The sequence below is a fragment of the Chiloscyllium plagiosum genome, chromosome 28 (genome assembly GCF_004010195.1).
Source record: "Chiloscyllium plagiosum isolate BGI_BamShark_2017 chromosome 28, ASM401019v2, whole genome shotgun sequence".
NCBI lineage: Eukaryota > Metazoa > Chordata > Chondrichthyes > Orectolobiformes > Hemiscylliidae > Chiloscyllium > Chiloscyllium plagiosum.
The window spans coordinates 13,352,334-13,379,690 of NC_057737.1; the positions used below are offsets into that span (position 1 = coordinate 13,352,334).

The 27,357-nt window shown below is 43.2% G+C and overlaps 1 protein-coding gene across 8 annotated transcripts in view; it reads left to right on the forward strand.

Moving 5' to 3' along the window:
- rap1gap2a (RAP1 GTPase activating protein 2a) overlaps nucleotides 1-27,357 on the forward strand; it is a 516,227-nt gene that overhangs the window by 413,236 nt on the left and 75,634 nt on the right. The window lies entirely within an intron of this gene.

Genomic DNA, 27,357 nt, shown 5'->3' on the forward strand with positions numbered 1-27,357 from the left:
AACACTGAGACAGGAGATTTGGGCCGATTGGTCTGTGCTGATGTTTATGCTCTACATATTCTGTTCTACACCTTCTATTCCTTTCTTTCCCATGGATTTATCCATTCTAAATGCATCTACACTCTCCACCCGAATGATTCCTGTGGTTGCAAGTTCCACACTCTAATGATTTTCTGCATACAGTGTTTCTTGTGAATTCCTAACAGGATTTCCCGAGTGACCATCTTACATTTATAGCTTGTAGATTTGCTGTTCCTCACGATTGGAGACATATTCTCTTCCTCAGCCCTATCAAATCCCTTCATTCGAGAATAAGTAATAGGAGCAGGAATAGGCCATTTGCTCTCTTAAGCCAGCCCTGCCTTTTAAACAGATCATGGCCTGTATAGAAAATGAACAATTTTCAAAGTACTGTTAGGAGACCCCAAAGTCCTCTTTTTCCTGGAGTAAAGAGCACAAACCTGTTCAGTCTTTGTCAGCAGTTGAAATATTTCATTCTGGTTCGATCTTTATAAAACTGTTTGTGCCTTCTCATGGGCCTCCATATTTATTATGTAACAAGGAGATCAGAACTCATAAGGATTACTCGAGAATGACCTTCTTCCAATAGGAAAACTAGACAAATCTGAGCCTGGAGTTCTTATACAACTGAACATTGTCTTTCAATGTAACTAATTCAGGATATGTGAAAACAGTGCCAGATCGTAAGACTGCAATATTTTAAGCACAATTTCCATTCTGCAACAATAAGATTTGGTAGCTAAAATGGAAACCCCATCTTTTGAGCACTGTAGTATACCAACAGATCTCTCACAGTATTGTTCACATGCCATTGTGATTAATCAATGTGTCCATATGACACACTTCTGGAAGAGGTAGGATTTGGACCAGGACCTTGTAGCCAACTGATAGGAACACTATCACTACATCACAAGATCCCTCCTAGAGGTAGGGACATTACCACTCCACCACACGATTCTATGCCATTGTAGGCTTGTCTCATTTCAAATCACTGTTAGAGAATCTCTGGTTGGTAATTGTCATTGTCATTGGATCAGAGTGTGGGAACTGCCTCCCTAAGAGCACCAATGGGTGTTCCAGTAACAGATGAAACTGCAACAGTTCATCATTATCTTCCTGAGGGCCATTCAGAATGGGAAACAAATGCTGTCCTAGCCAATGACAACCACATCCCATGAAAGACTTAAAAATAATCTGACAAAGAGAAGTTGATTATTCTGTTGGTGGAACTGTTGGCTCCTTAGGCAGAATTTTACACTCCCTCACTAGCAGATTGGAGACAGGGAGGTTCACACAATTCCATGGGCGCTGTGATTTAAGGGGCAGTGGGCAAGGCCTCTGCCAAGTCACCATTAATGTCCATTTCCAATCCACCTGCATTTATTCAACTATAGGGTGGAGGTCAGGAAGCCCTGCTGCCTGAGTCTCCAACTAGGAAGTAAAGAGGTGCCTCCTTCATGATCTCCCTTTCCAATTGGAAGTTCCCTGAAGAACAGATCCTACCATGTCACCTGCAACAATCCCCCTGATGTGTCCCCTTTACTCCAGGCCCCTATAGTCCAAACCCGATCCCACTGTGAAATCTGCTCCCCACCAACACCACCACCATATTCCCATCAATGTACCAATAGTCCTAGCTCTTTCTCCATGCGATTGAGTGCAATTTCAGCCGTGGCCACTACTTCTGGTGGCGTTCCTGACACCGGAAAGCTAACACTCAAAGACATCCCTGCTCCCTAGCTTGGTTAGAAGGCCAGTTAAAAGGCATTTAATGCTCTTCAGGGTGTTAAATGGTCATGGGAAGCCCTGCCCCATTCAAATCCTGCCCTTTGCTATTTTGGCAACTCCTCTGAGTTTTCCCAAAGGTAACGATAATTAGCTGAATGTGGCTTACTTTTAGAAAATTACTTTGGTTTAAACTGTTAATATTTCCAGAAATGATGAAAGCCAGGAGAATATGACAAAAGGTGTCAGAATGTTTCTGTGAAATAACCTGTTACCAGAGGGTTAATCTCGGCTCACAAGTTCCAGTGTCATAGAGTTATACAGCATGGAAACAGACCCTTCAGTCCAACTCATCCATGCCAACCAGATATCCCAATCTGACCTAGTCCCATTTGCCAGCACTTGGCCCATATCACTCTAAACACTTCTTATTCATAAACCCATCCAGATGCCTTTTAAATGTTGTGATTGTACCAGCCTCCACCACTTCCTCTGGCAGCTCATTCCCTATGCGCACCACCTTCTGCACGAAAATGCTATCCCTCAGGTCCTTTTTAAAATGTTCCCCTCTCACCTGAATCCTATGGCCTCAAGATTTGGACTTCACGCTCTCAGGAAGAAGCCTTGGCTATTCACCCTATCCAGGCCTCTCATGATTTTATAAACCTCTCCAAGGTCATCCCTCAGCCTCCAATGCTCCAGGGAGAAAAGCCCCAGCCTATTCAGCCTCTCCCTATTGTTCAAACCCTCCAGCATCCTTGTAAAAATTTTCTATATCCTCTCAAGTTTAACAACATCCTTCTGATAGAAGGGCGACCAGAACTATACACAGTTTTCTAAAAGTGGCCTCATCAATATCCTATTCAATTCTCTCTGTTTGAAATTGATTGTTTAGCCAAAACATTTTCAGAGTCTGATTGGAAAGGAATTGTAAATGTTCATATTGATATGAAACATACACTAGAATTAGGAAACATCTATAAGTGCTTATATTATTGGTGCGTGTGATTAGTTTGGAAATTCAAATAAAAGAATTGTTGTATAAGTTTACTTACAAGAAAGGTACTTAAAAATGTAACTTCCTCCTGAGACAATGTACTGTTAAGAAAACAGGAACTATGGAGAGAGAAACAGAGTTAACAGTCAGGTGAAAGGCCATTGTCCTGAAACACTAACTGTGCTTCTCCCTCCACAGATGTTGCCAAACATACTGAGTATTTGCAGCATTTTCTGTTTCTACACAGAATTCATAGTGTTTTCCTTCTGTAACAATTATTGCGATTATAAAGGATCAGAACTGAATAGAGGCTGTCTGAATTTGCTTCACATCGCAGTCAAAGAGTCATAGTCACAGAGCTATACAGCATGGAATCAAACCCTTTAGTCTAACCAATCCATGTTGACCATAATCCCAAACTAGCCCTACCGATCTGTACTTGGCCCATGTTCCCCCCAAACATTTCTTAATCATGTACTTATCTAAATGTCTTTTAAACGTTGTAACTGTTCCCGCATTCTCCCCTTCCTCAGGAAGTTCGTTCCACACACAAACCACGCTCTGCGTTAAAACATTGCCCCTTGTATATTTTTAAAATCTTTCTCTTCTCACCTTCAAAATATGCCCCCCTAGTCTTGAAATACCCCATCCTAGGGAAAAGTCACCTGCCATTCACCTTATCTATACCTCTCATGATGTTATAAACCGCCATAAGGTCACCTCTCAACCTCCTACTCTCCAGCCTCTCCTTATATCTCAAACCCACCACTCCCAGCAACGTCCTGGTAAATCTCTTCTGAACCCTCTCCAGCTTAGCACTATCATTCCTATAACAGGAAGACCAGAACTGTAACTCCGTTTTTAAAAGAAAACACGTGCTTTTTGGGGGAGGATTTTGTTCTGCGTTTTTGACGACTAAAAAACAAAAAATGAATCAAAATAAAAATCTCATACTACTGAAGTGTAATAACTGTAAGAAATCCAGAAGTAAATCTAGAAATAAGCCTGAATCTCAGGAGCGACTGCAAGATCGATGCTACTTTCAGTCCACCATTTCAAAGTCTTACGATGACAAGACAGAAGGATTTTTATTCCATCCATCAGGACTGGGTTTGTCCCCAGGTGGTGAAGGTGAAAGGCCAGTGCTTTTTCTCCTGCACCGTCAGTGCCCACCAGTTTTCTTTCACTATTCATCATATTACAAACTACCTCCAGGTTGGAAACGAAGTGTCATTATGGGATGATATATATTACCTTATCTAACACATTGGGTGATTCCTTTTCGCAAACAGCAAGGTATGGTGTTTTACTTTGACAATATCAGTGCTGTAAAGATGGCAATTACTGTACAAAATTGTACATTCATAACAGCTTGCCTTAGCTTGGTTATATTCATCCTGTTTATGAGACAAAAAAAACCTCAAGCACTATTCATAACATGGACATTACTTGTCAATTAAGGATGCATGAATCTTGCAAAGATGCAATAATGCCTTTAATGAAATTGTCAAATTCAATTCTCCTGAAATACTCGGATTATTTGTAACCATTCTGCTAACCCAGCACCAACATTTTAAATGTCAACCTTTATCCAATATCCCTGACCATAGCAATAGGACAGGGGCCTGCTCCCAGTGAACTGGCAAATTAGGTTAAGAGACAGGTCAAAAGAGATCCTAACAGTATTATTTTGGGGGATACATCAGAAAACAAAGTATAGATGCAAGGAGTAGACCCATCATCCATCAAACCAAGTATCAAACTTAAAGAAAAAGCATATAATTGCACAAAGACAGATGGTAGGCCAGAAGATTGGACAAAATATTAAAAACAGTAAAGAATGATGAAAAAAGAGAGGGAAACCAGAGTATGAGACAAAACTAGCTAGAAATATAAAAACAGATAGTAAGAGTTTCTATAAATACTTAAAAAAAGAAAAGTGAACATGGTCCTACAGAAAATAAGTCCAGGCAATTAATAGAGGGAAATGATTCATTTATCGGCGCTCCCTTGCAGATGAGGATGACTCTCTCCCACTCTCAGAGTGAGTCAATAGTGGGTGTACAGACCAATGAAGCTACCGCAGGCTCTATCAGACTGGGGGCAGAATGAGGTCTCAGGATGAGGGCGGATGGGGCGTTGGTGCAGCACCCACAGTCCTTTTGTAGTTTTCGCCTGGTTTCCGCTTTTTCCTGATGGCAAGTCTCGAGATGCTCTACGCCTTCCTAGATGCTGCTCCTCCATTTTGGACATTCTTAGGCCGTGATTCCCAGGTGTCTGTGGGAATGCTAGAAGAAAGTGAGGACTGCAGAAGCTGGAGATCAGAGTCAAAGAGTGTTCTGATGAAGGGCTTATGCCCGAAATGTCGACTCTCCTGCTCCTCGGGTACTGTCTGGCTGTCTGTGGAAATGCTACCAGAAATGGAAAATATGGATGTGGCAGATTGACCAGTTACTTTGCATCAGTCTTCGTGTAGGGGGTACACGTAACATTTCAAAAATGGTTGTGAATTAGGAATATAACTCAGGAAAATGACAATCACCAGGGAAGTGGTACTGAATACATTGTTGGGGCCACAGACTGACAAGTCCCCGTGTCCTGATGTATTTCACCCAAGGATCTTCAAAGAAGTGACCAGGGAGAGAGTTGTCACGATAGTTTAAATATTCCAAAGTTCCCTAGATTCAGGGAATGTTCCATTAGATTGGGTAATAGCATGTAATTCCTTTATTCAAAAACAGGTGGAGCCAAAGAACTGGAAAATGCTGGCCAGTTCGCTGATAAATGTTGGAAAATAGACTCATAGAGTCATACAGCATGGTCCAGCCAGTCCATGCCAAACATAATCCCAAACTAAACTAAACCCACCTGCCTGCTCCTGGCCCGTATTCCTCCAAACCTTTCCTATTCATGTATCTATCCAAATGTCTTTTCAACATTGTAATTGTACCTGCATCCACCACTTCCTCTGGAAGATCATTCCATTCTCTGTGTATAAAGATTGCCCCTCTTGTCTTTTTTAAATCTCTCTCCTCTTACCTTAAAAATATGCCCCATTGTCTTGAAATCCCCTATCCCATGGAAAAGACAACTACCATTAACTTGATCTATACTTTTCATTATTTTATAAACCTCTATAAGGTCACCTCGCAACCTCTTACGCTTCTGTAAAAAAGGTCCCAGCTTATCCAGCCATTCGTTATAACTCAAACCTTCCATACCCGACAACATCCTGGTAAATCTCTTCTGAACCCCCTTGATAATATCTTTCCTATAACTTTATTATTCAAGATATTGTCGCAGGACTCTTAAAAGAGTACAAGGGAATCAGATAGAGTCAACGTAGCTTGTGAAAGGCAAATCACATCTAACCAATTTATTGGAGTTTTTTGATATAGTAAATGCTGTGGGTAAAGGTGAAATCAGTGGATGTACTATTCCTAAATTTCCAAAGGGCGTTTGATAAGGTCCCCTATCAAAGATTGTTGCAGAGAATAAAGGCCCATGGTAAGAAAGGGATTGAAAGGTTATTGGGGATGTCAGTGGGAATGTGGAGTTGAGGTTGCAAACTGATGAGTCATGATCTTAATGAATGGCAGGACATGTGCAAGGGGTAAAATGACCTGCTTCTAAATTGTTAAGATGATAAGTTTGTAAATCCTGTCTGTGAATGTTGAGACTCGGGCACAAAGTTGCTACCGACAGATACAAAAGCAAAATACCGCAGATGCTGGAAATCTGAAATGCAGAATGAAAAATATTGGGAAAAAACCCAGCAGGTCAGGCAGTATCTGTGGAGAGACATGGAGACGCAGGTTGATGGCTTTACAAAGAGGCCTTTCAGAGAATGAATACAGCGCAAGACAAAACTATTATGGCCACTCTGCTCCTATCCGCACTGGGAGAAAGTGAGGACTGCAGATGTTGGAAAGTCAGAGTCAAAATGTGTGGTGCTGGAAAAGCACAGCAGGTCAGGCAGCATCCGAGGAGCAGGAGAGTCGACATTTTGAGTATAAGCTCTTCATCAGGAAGAAGATGCCCGATCCACATTCTAAAAGAGATATCTGAGTAGTGCCCCTTTATTGCTCTATTCCAATTTCCTCTAAACTATTTCCTTTTGAAGCATAAATCCAAATCCATTTGTAAATTGTTAAATCTATTTACACCACCTTTGGCAATCATAAATCACTGAGTAAAACTGCCCTGCCGCTGTTTTCTTTATAATTAACTTTGATACTAAATAACATTTTAATTGTTGAAGTATAAGATGTCCTACCATCTTTATTATTAATCCAAATTCTCTCAGGATCCTATTCTAGTTTATTGCATGTATAAATGAAACCAGAAACAATTATCTGCATGTTCATTATTGGCTAAGGCTGAAAATCCACATGACACTAATATTTTATCTGCAGGGAATTTTTGATGTAAATTACTTTCCAGAATAGGTGTGATACAATATCAATTGACAAACAAAATAGATTACTCCTGTGTTTGTTCAGTCATTCACTGAGGATGTTTGGCAGCCATCTGTAAAATTTGCCATGGTGACATTTATGTGCAAATGTAGGTGAGCCTATTAGAATTGCTGTCCCCAATATATATATTCACCTTCCTTCTTAAGGTGAACACCAGTGCAGAAACATCCAAATCAGGATCATTGAACCACATCTGGTTCTCAATTGATCCTGTCTGTAGAGCACAGGTAAAGCATACAATTAGGAGTAGGCCAATCAGCCCCTCTAGTTTGCTCCACCATTCAATGACTAGTCTAATAATGGCCTTAATAACACTTTCCTGCCTCCCCCATTAACCTTCCATTCCCTTGTCAATCAAAAATCTGTCTAACTAAACCTTGAATCTATTAAACTACTCAACTCTTTTTGGAAGAGAATTCCTTAAAGACTCACTGAAAGAAGAAATTCTTCCTCATCTCCATCCAAAGAGGGAGACCCTTTATTTTTAAACTGTGCACCCTGGCTTGAGAGGGCAAATGTCCTCTCAGCATCCACCCCTCAGAATCCTGTAACTTTGAATAAGATCACTCGTCCTTCTAAACTCCAGTGAGTAGAGGCCCAAGCTGCTCAACCTTTCCTTTAAAAGCCATTCATCCCAGAAGTCCATCTAGTGACCTTCTCTGAACAGCTTCCGGCACAAAGTATAAGGTGGCCACAGCTCTACGCTATACTCTTGTATAGTTTAGCAAGACCTCTGCACTTTTGTGCTCCAGCAACCTTGAAATATCGGTCAATATTTTTAACTTCCACAATCACATTGCACCTTCGAGTTGACCTTCTGTGATGCATGGTCACTTCACGCCTCAGTGAGACCATGATTATTTGTATTCTAACTCCATGGACGTGTCTCAGCTCCCTATCTCTTAGTGACTTTGACTAACAGGAGTCTATCAACCTCAAATTTACAACTGAAATAGCTTCTTCCACATTTAGTGGGAGTGAGTGGCCACATCTTTGCCTGAAGTGTTTACTAACTCTACTACAGAACGGTCTGGCTCTAATTTTAAGCTTCTATCCCCTTGCTGTGGACAATCTAATGAACTGAAATAGCTTTTCTATATCAACTCCCTTCAAGAATGAAACATCCTCAATAAAGTCGCTCCTTAACCTATAGTATTTCAGGAATACAAGCCCAGTGTTTGTATTCATTCAGAAAGTAAGGAGTCATGGGCTACTGGGAAACCTGTCTGCCTGGATACAGAATTGGCTGGCCCATAGAAAACAGAGGGTGGTAATAGATGGAAAGTACTCAGTCTGGAGCTCAGTGACCTGTGGTGTTCCATAGTGATCAGTTCTGGGACCGCTGCTTTTTGTGATTTTTATAAAAGACTTGGATGAGGAAGTGGCAGAGTGGGTTAGTAAATTTGCCAATGACATGAAGATTGGTGGAGTGGAGATAGTGTGGGGAGATTACCAGGTTAAAGGCAGGATTGTTGGCAGTGTGGAAGAACAGAGGGATCTTGAGGTCCATGTACATAGATCCTTCAAAATTGCCACCCAAGTTGATAGGGTTGTTAAGAAGGCATACGGTGTGTTGGATTTCATTAGCATGGGGATTGAGGTTATGCTGCAGCTCTATAAAGCCCTGGTTAGACCACATTTGGAATATTGTGTTCAGTTCTGTGGAATATTGTGTTCAGTTCTGGTCACCTCATTATAGGAAGGATGTGGAAGCTTTAGAAAGGGTCCAGAGGAGATTTACCAGGATGCTGCCTGGACTGGAGGGCATGTCTTATGAAGAAAGATTGGGGAGCTAGAGCTTTTCCCATTGGAGTGAAGAAGGATGAGAGGTGACTTGATAGAGATGTACAAGGTAATGAGGTGCATAGATAGAGTGGATAGCCAGATACATTTTCCCAGAGCTGAAATGGCTATCACGAAGGGGCATTAGTTTATGGTAATTAGAGAATGGTTTAGGGGATATGTCAAAGGTAGAGTGGTGGGTGCGTGGAATGCACTGCCAGCAGTGGTAGTAGAGTCAGATACACGAGGGACATTTAAGTGACTCTTGGACAGGCGCATGGAAAATAGTGCAATGAAGGTTATGTAGGTTAGTCTGATCAGAAAGTCATAGAGATATATAGCATGGAAACAGACCCTTCGGTCCAACCCATCCATGCCGACCAGATATCCCAATCCAATCTAGTCCCACCTGCCAGCACCTGGCCCATATCCCTCCAAACCCTTCCTATTCATATACCCATCCAAATGCCTCTTAGATGTTGTAATTGTACCAGCCTCCACCACTTCCTCTGGCAGCTCATTCCATGCACATACCACCCTCTGCGTGAAAAAGTTGCCCCTTAGGTCTCTTTCATGTCTTTCCCCTCTCACCCTAAACCTATGCCCTCTAGTTCTGGACTCCCTGACCCCAGAACTATTTACCCTATCCATGCCCCTCATAATTTTGTAAAATTCTATAAGTTCACCCCTCAGCCTCTGATGTTCCAGAATCTGATCTTAGAATGAGATAAAAGATTGGCAGCAACATTGAGGGCCAAATGCTCTGTACTGTGCTGTACTGTTCCATGTTCTATATTCTAATCTCTGCTCAGAATCCAACTTGGAGCGCTGGTAACATTCTGATGAATGAGCACTTTACTCCTTCCACCTGCTATATCCTTTCAATGGTACAACGGCCAGAACCACAAATAATAATTAGCTGTGAGTTAATCATGGCTTTGTATGGCTGGAGCAATACTTTCCTTCTCTACATACTACACCTCTCACTTCAAGAGTGGATGTTGCATTTCAGTTTGTTTGTTTACCTGATTTGTTCATTTTAGTGATCTGTGTACAGTGTTCGTCTTTTGGACCTCCACTGTTCCCAACTAGTGCTTATTTATATAATACAGTCGGTTTTGTTATAACGCAGTGGTTCCGTTCCTGTGCAATCACGTAATAGCAACATCATTTAAACTAATGGGGCCAGAACAGCATTATAACCAATACACACTTTAAAACTTTGCACTTTAGAAACAGTGACCCCCAACTTGTCAACCGCCTTACAACAAATTCACACTAACAGAACGTGTGTTAAAGCAGAACGACCTCTACTCGAATGTAACCTTTTCTTGCCCAAAGGAAGTGACCATGCATTTACCCACATTGCAAGTTATCTTCCATAGTCTTGCCACTAACTTAATCTATTAATGCCTCTTTGCAATTTTATAAGAACATAAGATTATAAACCCATTGGATAGAGGAGTATAAATCAGCCATTCAGCCCATTCAGTCTGCTCTGCCATTCAGTGAGATCACGGCTGATCTGATAATCCTCAAGTTTTTAGATCAGAGTGGTGCTGGAAAAGCACAGCAGGTCAGGCAGCATCCAAGGAGCAGGAAATTGGCAGGTGGGGCAGGTCATGGGGACAGTGCTGAGCTGGAAGGTTGGAACTGAGGTAAGGTGGGGGGAGGGGAAATAAGGAAACTGGTGAAGTCCACATTGATGCCCTGGGGTTGAAGTGTTCCGAGACGGAAGATGAGGCGTTCTTCCTCCAGGCGTTGGGCGATGGAGGAGGCCCAGGACCTGTATGTCCTCAGCAGAGTGGGAGGGGGAGTTGAAATGTTGGTCCACAGGGCGGTGTGGTTGATTGGTGCAGGTGTCATGGAGATGTTCCCTAAAGCGCTCTGCTAGGAGGCGCCCAGTCTCCCCAATGTAGAGGAGACCACATCGGGGGCAACGGATACAATAAGTGACATTGGTGGATGTGCAGGTAAAACTTTGATGGATGTGGAAGGCTCCTTTGGGTCCTTGGATGGAGGTGAGGGAGGAGGTGTGGGCGCAGGTTTTGCTATTCCTGTGGTGGCAGGGGAGGGTACCAGGACGGGAGGGTGGATTGTTGGGGGGCGTGGACCTGACCAGGTAGTCACGGAGGGAATAGTCTTTGCGGAAAACGGAAAGGGGTGGGGAGGGGAATATATCTCTGGTGGTGGGGTCCGCTTGGAGGTGGCGGAAATGTCGGCGGATGATGCGGTTAATGCGAAGGTTGGTGGGGTGGAAGGTGAGCACCAGGGGGGTTCTGTCCTTGTTACAGTTGGAGGGGTGAGGTTTGAGGCGGAGGTGCGGGATGTGGATGAGCTGCATTGGAGGGCATCTTTAACCACGTGGGAAGGGAAATTGCAATCTCTAAAGAAGGAGGCCATCTGGTGTGTTCTGTGGTGGAACTGGTCCTCCTGGAAGCAGATACGGCGGAGGCGGAGGAACTGAGAATACCCCACTTTCCTGCCTTTTGTATTATCCTTGATTGCCATACTGATTAAAAATCTCATCAATACTATATACTGTAACACCAATCCTAACCCAAATGTCCAACTTGGATTGTTTTCTATTCTGTTTTTTAAGCAATTACTAAACACATTGCACAGAACTTTATCTGACACCACTCATCACATTGTACTGGTTGATTATCCATACTCTCTGTCTCCTGCTGTGTAGCCAGTTCCTTAACCAGGTCAATTGTTTTTCTGCATATCCCTGAGCTTCAGCAATGTGGAATTTTACAAAATATCTTCTGGAAGTCTGTATAAACCCGTCCGTTGATATTCTAAAATAAAACAAAGAAATGCAGATGCTGGAGATAAACTGGGCACGAAACATTAACTCTGTTTTCTCTCTACGGATGCTGACAGACCTGCTGAGTTTCTCCAACAATTTCGGTTTTTGCTTATTTGATCCATTGATTGATTCCCTGCTTTCATTCTTCAAAAGGTTCATTTAGGTTCAAGAGACATGGCTGACCCGTTACAAATTCAGATTGGACTCTCTCTTTCATGGTTGGTCCCCCTTACCTGTAGGTTTAAACTTTTCATGGACCTGAAAGAAGCTGCATTTCTTTCTGTTCCTTGAGGATCAATCCCAACGTTAGACAAATCTCAGTAGCTGTTATTAACAACTGAATGAACTGTGGCTTATAAAAGCACTGCAGCCTCCTAGTTCACAGGAGAGGGACATTTGCAGATTCAGCTTGATACATTATCACGGATCTAGTTAGCTTATTGCTAATTCTCAGTTTGGATGATTTGGTGGTTGGGAATGGGGGTTGGTTAGCTCAATTGGCTGGATGGCCAGTTTGCAATGCAAAGTGATGCCAACAACATGGGTTCAATTACGACACCGGCTGAGGTTACTGTAATGGTCTCCTTCCCAACCCCTCCCCTCAACTGAGGCATGGTGACCGTTAGGTTAAATCACCACAGTCATATTCGTGAGAGATCAGACTACAGTCCAGTTGGACTATGGAGATTTTACCTTTTAAGTGGTGGTAAGGCAAGATGGGGGGTGGGGTGTGGGTGGGAAGTGAGATAGTCAAAGCTACTGTTTTTAGTTGCGACATCCTGAAGACTAGTTTAGCTTAGGAAACCTGGTCAGCATGGAAGAGTTGGGCCAAGGGCCCTGTTTCCATGCTATATGACTCCATGACTTGAAAACACAAATGTACCAGGTTTGTGTAAGGATTTGTAGCTTGGGTGCCGGTTGCCGTGGTTGTGGGTATGTGTCGTCGAGCTAGGAAGTTGATTTGCAGACGTTTTATCCCCTGTCCAGGTGACATCTTCAATGCTTTGGTGCTGTGAAGGCTTCACAGGAGGCTCCAAAGCACTGAAGATGTCACCTAGACAGGGGGGCGAAATGTATGCAAATCAACTTCCCAGCTTGGCGACACATACCCACAACCACGGCAACACAAATATACAGCTAGGCCATAACGAATGTTCGTACTCCTACATCATAAACTGGATACATTTGGTTTTGAAAGGCAGGATATACATGAAACAATATCACTATTAATTATGATTATGAATGGTCAGTACGTGGAACAATTTGTTCTAGGTGCATTCTTTCAAATGTATTTTTTTCCAAGATCTAAACCAAGCAAGTAGTGAATTTTGATGATCTCAGAGTAAAGTATGGACACACCTTTTGGGATCACGTTATATACTGATACACAAAACACAGGGTATTGTGTTACACAGCTGGAAGAACAGCTATAGGTTTTTTCAATGATTGACCTTTACAGGGCTGACCTTCCCTTGTGTATGGATTACAATAACAGCATTGTCCAACCTCAGTAAAAGGGAAATTGCAGATCAATTGTCTAATCAAGCTCATTATCAAAGAAGCTTTGTTTTAAGCATAAAAATCAACTCTTATTTCACCCTTGACGTGGAATAGATTGATATGCATGTCTGGCATTCAATTCATAACCCTGAGCCAAAAGGTGGCAGTCAATACCATACCTGAGTTCAGCCCACTTAAACTTTCATTTCTTCTTCACTTTCCACACCGTGATTGAACAAAATCCTCTCCTGCACTTCTTTCCCTTTATTAATTCCAGCACTGATCCTTAGAAGTTGTAATGTTAGCTTTCAAGTCTGAATTCTTCTGACTAAGTGCATTAATCAATTACACTGAAGGCATTAAACAATTGTAAAATAAAGAAATTGCTAACTATCCAGTCACCCGGTTTAGGGACTCAAATCCACCATATACTGGTGTAATAGGGTTTATCAGCTGCCTGAACCAAGAAGGTTGATTTGGCTACACATTGCCAAAAGTCACGGTACACCAAGTTATAGTCCAATAGTTTTATTTGAAATCTGGTGTCGTGTGACTTCTGACTTTGTCTACCCCAGTCCAACACCGGCACCTCCACATCTTGGCTACGCATGGTCAACACCATTTGGGGATTGGTCCGTCCACCTTCTTTTTATTTCATTATCCTACTGGTTTCTTTTCCCTTCCTTAATACTCTTTCTGTCCCAGTGAAGTTTAAATGAAATATTTTCACAAAACTGTTGTTCTCAACTGTTGGATATCACCAAGCCAATGATCTGGGCTCACCAGCAATATCCAAAATTAACAGCAACTGGAGAAAGTAATTTGCATTTTGTGTAAGATACTAGGTGGCTCAAATCACCTCATGTTATGGCTGACATTTTTTTTAAAAGCACAAACTGAAGCTCATCTTGTTTGCAAGTGTCCCATCTCCTTACATCCATCAATCCCTGTAACCTTCTTCAGCTTTGCAAGATTTCAGCATTCCTGCAGTTATAGTCTCTTGTACATACACGATTTTCAATCTTGTATCACATTACACTCTCTGTATCTAATATTTCCTATGAGACAAATATATAGCACGTTTTAGACTAAATAGGAGTCAGCCTTGGCTCAGTGGTAATACCTTTAGTTATTTGATAGTAGCTAGTGGATTCAAGTCATACTTCAGAGACTGGAATAAATAATCTTGGTGATGCAGTAATGAATGAATGCTGCACTGTTGGAGGTTCCATCTTTGCAAAGAGATGTTAAAGTGGGATTCTGTAGCTCTCTGAGTTAGATGCAAAGATCCAATGATACTACTCAAAGAAGACCTCATTCCAAATCAAATTTTCTTCCACAGCTACCAACAACAAAATGATATTGACTAAATTGTTGCCTCGTTGTTGGTATGACTTTGCTAGGTGCTAAGTCCCTGTTGCATTTCCTACACGATACCACTGGTTATTTTTCAAACATACTTTGACTGTGAAGCATTTAGAGACATATTTTTTATTCATTCACAAGATATGGGCATCACTGGCTGGACCAGTATTTATTGCGTATCCCTAAGTACTGGAGTACATTTAAAAGTCAACCACATTGCTGTGGGTCTGGACTCATATGTAGGCCAGCCCAGGTAAGGACAACAGTTTCCTTCCCTAAAGGACATAGCAGAATTTGAACCCAGGACTCCAGAATATTATGTGGGTCTCTGAATTAATAATTCAATGATAACACCACTAAGCCATTGCCTCCCCTTTCAATAATGAAGTATAAACCCAAGTTCTTTTAAATGTCTTTGTTCTTTTATGGGAATATGATCTTCTTTGGCAAAGCTAACAATTATTGCCCATCCCTACTTGAGAAGGTCAATTATATTCTTCGGCAGCTGTAGTCGATGTGATACAATGCTGTTGGGAAAGGGATTCCTGGATTTTGACCTCACAACATTGAAATAACACCAATATACTCCCAAGTTAGGCTGGTGAGCGGCTTAGAAGGGAATTTGAAGGTGGTGGAGCTTTCATGCATTTGCTGCCCTTGGGATGTTCGAGGTCTGTTGGAGGGTGCTGTTGTAGGAACCATGGTGAGTTGCTGAAGTGCATCCTGTATATGACACACACTTCAGGCACTGTGTATCAGAGCTGAAGGAAGTGAATCAAGCAGACTGCTTCATCCTGGATGGTATTGATTAACTGAGGGAGCAAAGTTCCTGGATACAACACACCACCCAGTGGCACAGCGCATTTCCAAGCTAACAGGCAGGTCACCAAACAGATCATCTTTTCAACCTGCCAGGAGGTCCTAAAGTGGACATTAATTGGCCATTGCAGGGCCTTAGTCAGTGATAGGTCACGAGGATCAGCCCTGGAACTTCTCACTAGCTCTTCATTGCTGAAGATGTCAAAGCAAGGGAGTATCTCTCCAGTATTATTATCTCTATTTACCCTGCTCTCCATCTTCCTTGTCCCCTTCATTGTTGCAGCCTCCTCTTTCAAGCTGCACCCAACCCTTCTTGAAGCCTCCTCCCTTCCTTTGCAGACTTCTCCATTCCACACCCCACACCTTTTCTCAGCCTTCCCCTTCCCAACCCCTCTACCCTTTCATGTAGGCTCCTACTCTCGTTCACCTTCACTCTTGGTAGCAAGTGGCATCCTCTGACCCCAACCAATAGCAACCTCCAGACTAGGCTCCCAGGAATCCCAAAGGCCTGAACCCCAGTGGAAAAGCCTCCAAGTCCTAGATCCCTAAAGCAGTCCTTCCTAAGACCTGGCTCCTGGCAACAATCCTCTCTAAGGCTCAACTCCCAGCAGCATTCCCTGAGGCCTGGGCCCAACAATCCCTCTGAGGCCTGGGGCCTGTCTTCAATCTTTCCTATGCCCTGCTCCTAGTGACTATCCCTGAAATTCCCCCAGCAACTCACTCACAACAGCCACATCACTTCCCAGCTGCTCCACCAATCAGATTTTGGTTCTCTCCTGTGTTTGTTCCTGATAGGCTCATTAGTGACCCTATCAGCAGGAAGTGCAGAAGAGGACCAGCCATTCATTGGACAATCACGAGACAGCAAGACAACATTTTGATTGGAGGAGCGGACAATCCTGCTTCTCTCTGATAGTGGAAAGATCTAGCTGCGATGAAGCTGTTCCTTTAACAAAGTTATGTTGTCCTTGGCTTTTTTTTTCAGAGAGGTCATAAACAACAAGTCTGGAGTTGAAGGGTTTTAGGGCCAATTTGATAATAACCAACAGATACTGCCTCAGGCAGAAGGCTTTCATGTTTTAAAAAAAGAACACTTGTATAGTGAAATGGAGTGGCCAGTTCTCCCAGCTCAGCTTTTGTCTGGTTGGTTTGGTTTTGAGCAGCGTGTGGAAAAAGCTGCTGGGCCCAAAGAAGTAGGTCCAGGCTGTTCCTCCTCTCTCTGACATTTCTCCTGGAAGACCCTGTGTTTGATTTTACCTTTTGTGCCAAAGGGTGTTTATGGAGATTGTTGCAGGTATTTGGAACAGCATCATTAAGCTGGGATGATCTGTTGAGTTTTCGGAGAGGTTAAATTATTCTGTCCTCTGTTTTCTGTTGTTTGTGCTTCATTCAGTAATCTTGTAAATAAGTTCTGTTTTGTTTAAAACTAAGTGGTTTGACAAGCTGATTCTCTATACCTGCTTGAAACAACTAGCAAAGTTAGGGTCTAGGCTACCTTCTTGAATGTTTTGAGGGGTCTGGCCTGATCCATACATCGCTCTGGGAGATAACATTCCTCTGATCGACCATTCCTTCCAGCGACAAACCAGAAACATTGAGTTCTCCGATTTCAAATAACCTCCCTTCCTGTTCCCCAACTCCCTTCCCAGCCTCTCCCTCCCCCTTCCATTCCTCCCATCGACCCTTCCTTCCAGCTACCAACCAGATTCATTCCTCTCATCGACCAACCAGGTCATACCCTCTACCTGTGTTCACCTATCCCAACCTCACACTCCACCACCACCAGTACCACCCTGCCTTATCTGCAACTCCACCTACACCCACCCCAAGTCCTGAAGAAGGGTTACACCCAAAACATTGACGTCTCCACCTCCTAATCCTGCCTGGCTTGCTGTGTTCTTCCAGCCTCCTGCTTGTCTACCTGGGAGATAAAACAGCAGCCTCCCTCTGAGTCTGGAGTCTCCTGAATTTAATGGCCTCACTGATTAGCACTATATGCAACTTCTGTCCCACACCCTGCTGTACACTTGGCATACTGTGTAAAGTTACAAATGTGCCTATATTTAATAACTTTTTGTGTTCTTAAGTCTTCCTTCAACCTTTTTTAACAGCTAAATCACAAAGCATCCGTAAGATATTAAATTGTACTTGTGATCCAAATAAAATATTCCAATATCTCCTGAGACCCTCCACAGTTTTCTGGTGAATACCAGCTGTACTAAATGCTTGTTTTTAACTGAGTTAAATACTGATAAGCATTGCAGGTACTTGATGTTTGGTAAACACATGAAGCGGTTCAACAAACTGAGACCCAGAGTGGACAGTAGGATCACATGCTTTGTAATTCAGGAGCCAAATGTCTGCTCCAAAGAAGGTTTTCTGTGAAAATTTCTGTAACTTCTTAAGTTAAAACAACAGTGCAGGAGATGAGCTGTTTAATAAACTGTCCACTGGTATCAGAAGTAAGCAAGAGTACTGGGCAGTGTTTAATGTGAACCAAGCTTCCACATAGGATATGTGAAAATGTCACTGTTGGAAAATTACATGCAATATGCTTCTGGTTGAGTGCTCCAGATAACCCATCACCTTGTCTTACATCACACGATGAAAGCCTTTATATCCCCAGAACAAATTAAGAATTCAAACCCACTTCAACACCACCACCCTTAATTTGATCAGTTTTTTTTTGCTGTACTGTGACTGGCCTTTTCCTGTTTATTGTGGTCTCTTATATTTTAGTAAGAACATGTATATATTAATGACCTTTCACAACCTCGGGTCATCCTGCAATGTGTTATAGTCAATGAATTACCTTTGAAGAACAGTCAATGTGGTTAGAAATACGACAGCCAGCTTGTGCAGAGTGGCCCCACTAGAACGTAATGTTGTTCAATGCAGCTGATTGTGGGATAAATACTGGTGAGGGCACCAGAGAGAACACTCTTTTCTGGGTACAATTGCTATAGAGCACTTTTCATCCACCTGAGAGCAGGTGGCAACTCACCATCTCCTCAGCTGGACAGCATCTCTGGCAGTGCTATAGTTCCTCTGCACTCCTGCAGCACTCCCCCTGCACTGCAGCGCTCTCTCTACTCTGCAGCACTCACTCTACTGCAGAACTTCCTCTGCCTGCAGTGCTTCCTCTATCCTGCAACACTCCCCCACCCTGCAGCACCCTCTCTGCCCTGCAGTTCTCCCCCTGCCCTGCAGTACTCCCCCAACCCTGCAGTGCTCCCTTTTCCCTGCAGCACTCCCCCTGCCCTGCAGCACTCCCTCTATCCTGCAGCACTCCCCCTGCCCTGCACACAGTCCCGCTGCACCCCATGCACTGCACTTATGGACTGTGCTGAAGCCTCTGGAGCTGAAGCACTCATGAACTTTGCAAGGCCCACATTTGGTTTTCCAGCCTTCACTCTGGAGGATATGAGCTCTTCACGTGGATCCAACTCTTTATTGCAAATCAATTAAAGTTCTAGTAAGGATGGAGCTAGTTAGAACATGGAGCAAGTGCTTTCAAATTACTGCTTGCACACGGTTTGAATCCCAACTATAGAATTGACCATTTATATTGGTTAGGGTCAAAGTTGCTTTATATTAAGATCAAAATACAAACCAGTCAAAAAGATCTGCCAGAGTAATTGGATGAACGTTTCATCTTGGCGAACCCTGTCTAAGCTTCTTCACCTCTCTATTGTTGTCTTCATCATTAAGATGCTCCTTAAAATCTATCTCTTTAATCAATCATTTAATCAATCACCTGCCCTAATAGCTCCTTATAGGATCCAGCTCCAAATGTTGTCTGTGAAACACCATTGGATGTTAAGGATGCCATACAGATTCAAGTTGTCGCTTAATTTCTGGAGGCTTGAAACCTTTGTAACCATATACCTAGTGGACATGAGGAGCCAGGAGTATGGGAAGGTGCTGGTGCAGTGATAACGTCACTGGGCTAGTTACCTGGAGGCCCAGGTGAATGCTGTGGGGTTGTGGGTTCAAATCCCATAGGGGCAGCTGATGGAATTTAAGTTTAATTAATAATTAAAAGTTATTCTTGGTGATAGTGTATAACCAACTGTTGTTAAAACTAAAGTCCTTTAGGGAAGGAAGTCTGCTATCCTTACCTGGTGTCACTACAGATTCTCAGCAATGTTATTGGCTCTTAACTGCCCTCTGAAGTGGTCTAGCTATCATTTATTTTCCAAGGGGCAATTAGTAATACACAACAAATCATGGGCTTGTTGGAGACACGTACATCCCATGAAGGACAATGGCAAATGGGACTAGTTTTAGTTTGGGAAACCTGGTCAGCATAGACTGAAGAGTCTGTTTCTGTGCTGTACGACTATGAAATCAGTTAAAAATCAGCTACCTGATGAAGGAGCACCGCTCCGAAAGCAAGTGTTTCCAAATAAACCTGTTGGACTATAACCTGGGTTTAGTGTGAGTTTGTCCACCCAGTCCAACACTGGCACTTCCACATCTATGAAATCAGACAGTCTCAAGCAGAAAAAGTGTAATGCGGTTGAAGATGCAACGAGGGTTTAGTATGTGTTAAGCCTTTCAGAGACAGTTTAAGGGAGCCTTAATACTGTCTAATCTATATTGCAACATTCTGATCCCCAGCGCTGACGTATCAGATTTTAATGAGCTCGGAATTTGTCTTTTTTTGAAAAAACATGCCTTTAAGTGCAGCCTTTGAAACTACAAGTGTGCACTTTAAAAGCCACAAAGCACATTAAATTTTAAAAGGGCAAAATTCATCCACTTGCCACTTCAATTTGATCAATGTCTTCACTTGGTCAAATTGAAGTGATTTGTGATTCCACACAAGTTATTCCCACAGAAGGCAAACTATTTCTGCACTTAACTGCCCTTCACAGACCTGTGACCAACACAAAAGGCTAGTGGTGATTCAAGAAATTAGATCAGAGATGATAAAGATCATCCTGAGCAAGACATTTTGGCACTTTCTCTCCTAATTGCTTAAAGGTTCTTCTCCAGTCACTCTTTTTAATTGTGGATGATTTCATCAGCAGAGTGCACTTTTGTCTGGCAAACATATCAGACAGGAGTGTATTGCAGTACGTGACCACGAGGCTGGAGAGCCATCAATAAATCACATTCTAAAAAGGGCCCTGTTAATGATTGACTTCCTACAAGGTGCCAAGTGCCTATCTTCCTCACTGCACACCCCACCCTACCCCCACAAACTGCAAAGCTTTTGTATTTTGTTTGTTGAAAAGTTGCAAAGATGAAAGGATGGCACTCGAAGTCAAATACAAGGTGCGACTGACACTGTCTTTGATGTTACACAACAGGTTCAGGTATGCCACACTGAGAACAATATTAATCAACAGATCCAATTTACAGCACTCCCCTTGTGTCAGCCTATGGCCTGAGTTTTTTAAAATTCATTCACCAGCATTTATTGCCCATCCCTAAATTGCCCAGAGGGCAGTTAAGAGTCAATCACATTGCTGTGGGTCTGGAGTCATGTAGGCCAGACCAAGTAAAGATGGCAGCTTCCTTACCTACAGGGCTTTAGTGAATCAGATGGGCGTTTCCCCCGACAACAGTTGTCATTAGACTCTTATTTCCTGATACTTATTGAATTCAAATTTCACCATCTGCTGTGGTGGGATTTGAACCTGGGTCCCCAGAATATTACCCAGGTCTGTGTATTAACATTCCAGCAATGATACCACTGGGCCACTGCCTTCTGTGTAAACATATATCAAAGGAAAAACATAAATCGCTGGGAGGGTCACATGGACTCGAAACATTAACTGTGATTTCTCTCCACAGATGCTGCCAGACCTGCTGAGCTTCTCCAGCAATTTTTGTTTGTGTTTTTGTTTCTGATTTACAGCATCTGCAGTTTTTATATAGCAAAGCAATAGCTGTTCAGTTAAAGCTAACACCAGGAGAAAAGGTAGTAGACAGCTGAAACCATACAAAATGTATGACACAGGAAAAGGCCATTCAGCATATTGTCTCCATGCTGGTCACCAATAGATTACACAGTTGAATCCCACCATCCTGAACTTTGTCCATAGCTCTGCTAGTCACAGCTATGCAGTTGGATATCCAAATACTTTTTGAATGTAGTGGGAATTTCTGGTTGTCTAGAATCATATGAAGGGTGATGCAGTCAGATTCTATTTTCAAAACACAGTTGAACAGGAATTTTAAGAGCATGTCCTTTTAAGGTTATGGGGAAATCATTGGGGTCTGGATTGAACAGACCCTTCAGAGTCAGCACAATGGCCCAGATGGTGATTTTGATGATTGTATGATGCTGAGCCTTTCCGTAAGGAGAAGTAGGTTTTTATATCTCCCAAGTTTAATTCCAGGTCAGTCAAAATTAAACTGCAAGTGGTGCTAATGCAAAACACGGAGAAGAATTAACTCATCAACTTTGGAGCATTCACTGGATTACATGAGCACTAACCTGACACTGATTTTTAACAACACAAACTGCATCACATGTTTAACCTGGTCTTCTAAAGGTCGTTATGAATGCTCTTCTGTTTGGACCAAGCCATCCAGGTTTTGAAGGATTTTGGGTATAAAAGGTACTCACCTGCTTCTCTGGCTCCTGGGGAGCAATTCCCCAAGAGATCTGCTCATGATCCCTTAGTGTCCCTCTAACTAATCTCCCTCACTTCACTAAGTCCAAATGCTCAGAGAGCTGGTGCAGACATGATAGACTGAATGGCCACTTTACTTCTGTGACTTCACAATGAGTAGCTCAGTGGTTAGCCTTGCTGCCTCACAGCTCTAAGGACCTGGGTTCAATTCCATCTTTGGGCAACTATCCATGTGGAGTTTGTATGTCCCTGCTGTGTCTGCATGGGTTTCCTCCCACAGTCCAAAGATGTGTGGATTAGCCATGGGAAGTGCAGGGTTACAGGGATAGAGTAAGGGGGTGGTCTGTGTTGGAGGGTCAGTGTGGATGCAATGGGCCAAATAGCCTGCTTCCACACTGTAGGGATTTTATGAACACCATACCAGAGTTGAAATTGACTTTAAAACTCAGTTGTAAAGCCCCTTGGCTATCACCCCCTACTCCATCTTCATTAGCATTAAAGCACTGTGAGACAGTCTGAGATTGCAATGGGCACTATACAAATGCCGATTTTATTTTTCTGAAATCTGTATCTCTGGCACTGCTGCCTGTATATCTCTTGGTGTGCAGGATTCCCTTTATAGATCCCAGAACTAATTCTCTACCTCTAACCTGACTTCCTACTGAAAGTGCTGTGGTCCTTGCTTTGTTCACTCAGTTATTCGAGGTATCATTGAGGGGTGGAAGTACGGTTCCTAATCTGAAGTTGAATTAATCCCACTGGGGGAAGCCGTGTCAGGAAATTCCACAGCACTTGTCCCAGTGCACCATAATGGATGGAAAATCAAAGGCTAAGGATGTGTAATTTGTTACTTTGTGCTCCAGCCACCACATTTACAGCATTCTCAATGAGAAAGTATCCCAGGGAGCTGGGAGTGAATACGTTCAGGCTAGAGGACCAGCAGTAGAATGCAGTCCTTCATGGAACAGGAAGGAATAATATCACAGCATTTAATAGGAACCCGAAATGGAGTAGAAGGTTATCTCCATGAAACATAAAGAATACTGAGAGGCCTGGATAGAGGGGATGTGGAGAAAATGTCTCCATCAGCAGGAGAGATGATGACCCGCTGACACATTGAAGGGACGACCTGTTCTAACTGAGAAGAAGCGGAATTTCTTCAGCCAAGAGGTTGGTGACTCTGTGAAACTCATTGCCGCACAGGGCTATGGAGGCCAAGTCATTGAGTGCATTTAAGGCAGAGATAGAAACGTTCTTGATTGGTAACAGGATCAAAGGTTACGGGGGAGAAGACAGGAGAATGAGGTTGAGAAAGGATGGTCATCTTCACCTCGAACAAGAAAGCAATCCCTTCTCTAGCTACCTGAAGAAGGAGCGGGGGCTCTGGAAGCTTGTGGTTTTAACTAAACCTGTTGGACGATAACTGGGTGTCATGTGATTTTTGACTTTGTCCACCCCAGTCGAACACCGGCACCTCCACATCATGGCTCCCATTTAAGGGTCTGACCCAAATGATGTGTATTGCAGTGAATTATTAGAGCTGTGACAGTGAAGTGAAGAAAGGCAGGTCAGTTTAACACCTGTGATGAATTGTGGCTTTCAGCACATGCACAGACCTGCCTGTCGTTATTCGATAGGTTATGGTTCGATTTTCAAAGCTCTGTTAATGCGTAGCTCTGTATTAGAATGTAATTACCCCGAGATAACTCCTGCAAACCAACTGCCTCCAACTAATAGCCCAGGTCCTTTGTGTCGACTTTTGGATGGGGGCCAAGGAGGTGAGAAAGAATGCAGATGTGCAGCTTGAGCCTCTGCTTCCTGTCCAACCTGTTCCAAAAGCTCGACTTTCCCAGAGAGTGGCTGCAGTGGAAATCAAAGCTCACCATTATCTCCAGGGAAAGAAGCAGACACAGGGGAAAGGGAGACCGATAAGGAGTAGAGTCGGGTGTGCCACTTGTGTCTCCAGACTTTACCCTTCCATGTCACGACTTAAACCAACACGACAGAGCGAAGCCTTGGTTTTCTGCTGAAGTTGGATGCACTCAAAAATGTATGCTACGCTGAAGAATGCAGTGAGTGCATGTGTTTAGTGTCTGGGTTGTTCACAGGACCTGATGCCAGACCTGCATTGCATCGGTCTAATTAATTGCTTCTGGAGCAAAGCAAGGTCTTGTCCTCTCATTTTGGGATTGGAACTGTTCGGTCTCAAGCAAAGAAACTATGATGAATGAGATTTCACCTACGGGGACATGGAATGCGGTGCCGTCTGTGCCACAGATTGGCACTGGGTGGCCAGCTTTGGTTTGATGGGAATGGTCACGCTGCCAATTCTGGGGAGGGGCAGATCGCCAGGTCACTGCCTGGGATTTTCCAGGTCACCAGCAGCTGGAATTCTATCTGTCTGGCACTTCCATCCCTTGCCACTTCCAAAGTGTCAGGGACTTGGGCACCAGAACTGCAATTCAGGCAGCTTGTCCCCCTAATAAATCATTCCATCTTTACACATTGGTGCTGGGGCACAGGATTCATTCCTGTTCTACTGCTGCAAGTAACATTGACAGGACAATCCAAGACATTAAAAAAAATCACTACTTCATAGCACTAATGCACAGCACTGTATATAATTATCCCTGTTGGCAGCTGTTCCCCATGCCACACTGTGCCAGCAGCACCAGCTGTAACACTGTTCTTTTGCAAAGCAACAGTTAGCAGCCATCTGTTGATCTGCTTTTAAGCACTGCCAGTGATAGAAGGGGTGAGCTTGAGGCATGTAGAATAACACAGGGGATTGCAGCCTGTTACCTGTGCTTTGCAAATGTATTATATAGGAGCAGAAGTAGACCGTTCAGCCCCTCAAGGCTGCTCTGTCCATCAATAAGATCATGGCAGGGAGAGAATAGTTTGTGTCATTATGTCAAGAGGCTCAGCCTTTCACTGTGGATAAGGTAAACATTGGAAAACCTAGTATTGCCAGCGCATTTCCTCACCCAACCCCAGCTTCAGGGCTTATACACATCAGGTCTGCTACCCACCCCATCCCACCTAAAATCTCAGAGCTAACTGTAGTTTATTTGAGTCTTTAGTTATATTAACATGGTAGGCATCCCCAGGGGATTCACTTGTGCTTCTATATATAGGTGCAGGCTGGAGAGGGTTGGCTGGGTTTGCAGGTTCATGTGTGTTATAGTGGTCTCTGTAAATAAAACGTTGTAACTGTAATAAAGGCTCCAGTTCTGTCTTTCTCAACCAGCCGAAAACAATTGGGTTCCTTGTTCTTGCTAGAATCAGTGGTTTTTGCTGAGATCTGAAATGTTTGTGTCCATTTGAGTCAGATGCGGGTGAGAAATGGTGTTGACACTTGGGGTTTCTGTACATAAGATTCCAGTGGAGAATCAGGCACTCTGCATTGGTCTGATATATTTCAACAAGCATCAAGACATGGCTTGGCTGGTGGTGAGAAGGGCTCTGCCTGTGAGATCCTTTATGCACGCCCGGACTCTCTCCCGCACCGCACGCTGCCCTCAAAGCGGCTGCGGGGGGGACGAGACTGTCAAACACCTCCTTCTGGAATGTGCCTGTGCAGAAGAAGTCTGGAGAGGAATGCAGTGGTGCTTGTCGATTGCTGACTGGCATATTCCAAGGTCCAGGACTATGTGTTGAAGGACGCGCTGAAGCTTGGGGCAGCTGCCACCAAGGCGCGATGGGGAAAGACCACCGTGTAATATCTGCCTGCCTGAGAAGAACAGGAGGCCCACGCAGTCATTTGGGCTCTGCTGACGCCTCAGCTAAATATATGGGCATATGATTGATAAACGTACAGACCTGTATAATATACAAATGATAAATTCTGATCTCTGTATGCAAATGTTCACGTATATATGGCATGACCAACTGTACAGACCATCAAAATATTTTATGAATAAAGTATATTTTTGAAATAAAAAAAGAAAAAAGAATTTCGACATTGATTCTGCTGTCAGGGTAAATGAGAGATGTGGCATTGAAATAGCAATCTGTCTCATCTCAACACTATTGCAATAATTAACATCGCTATTATGGAGAGTATATAGTAAATGGCAGGACCCTGAGGAGCATTGTTAAACAGAGAGATCTTGTGGTGCAAGTCCTTAGCTCCCTGAAAGTAGCAACACAAGTGGATAAGGTGGTAGTGAAAGCAAACAGTATCCTTGCCTTCATCGGTCAGGGCATTGACCATAAAAGTTGGCAAGTTGTGTTGCAACTGTATAGAACTTTGGTTAGGCCACATTTGGAGTATTGTGTGCAGTTCTGGTTGCCACACTGTGTGAAGGATGTGGAGGCATTAGAGAGGGTGCAAAAGAGGTTTACCAGGATGTTGCCTGGATTTTAATGTATTAGCTATATCGAGAGGTTGGATAAACTTGGATTGTTTTCGCTAGAGCCAAGAGGCGACCGAATTGAAGTAATTTAAAATTGTGAGAGGCATGGATGGAGGAGTCTTTTTCCAAGTGTGAAAATGTCAAATACTAGGGGCATACATTTAAAGTGAGAGGGGGAAAGTTTAAAGGAAATGTGTTGGGGAAGTTTTTTGCAGAGGGGATAGTAGGTGCCTGGAACACACTGCAGAGAAGGTGGTCGAAGCAGACACAACAGCAATGTTTAAGAGGCATTTAAATAGACACATGAACAGCCAGGAAAAAGAGAGGGTACAGAACAAGTCCAGGAGGATGGGATTAGTTTAGAATGGCAATGTGGACGACACAGACTAGGTGGGCTGAAGGACCTGTTCCTGTGCCATACTGTTCCTGTTCCATTGTCAATGCTTGTGAACATTGAATTTAAGAGCTTGGAGGTTGAACAGCATAGTTACAGGTTAGGTGATCCATTCTGGAAAACCAGACTACATAATGAAGGCCGGAGGAAGTGAGGACTACATATGCTGGAGATTAGAGTCGAGAATGTGGTGCTGGAAAAGCACAGCAGGTCAGGCAGCATCCGAGGAGCAGGAGAGTCGACGTTTCAGGCATAAGCCCTTCATCAGGAATAAGCCCTGATGAAGGGCATATGCCCGAAATGTCGATTCACCTGCTTCTCAGATGCTGCCTGACCTGCTGTGCTTTTCCAGCACCACATCTCGACTGTATATAATGAAGACAGTAATCTATCCTAAAGCCTTTCCATCACCACAGGCAAAGCATTAAAGAAGGAACTTATCAAATTGCCTGCTGCACAGTTTTTCATTCAGTCATCCAGTAACAGTGTTTTTTTATATTTCATATTCTCATT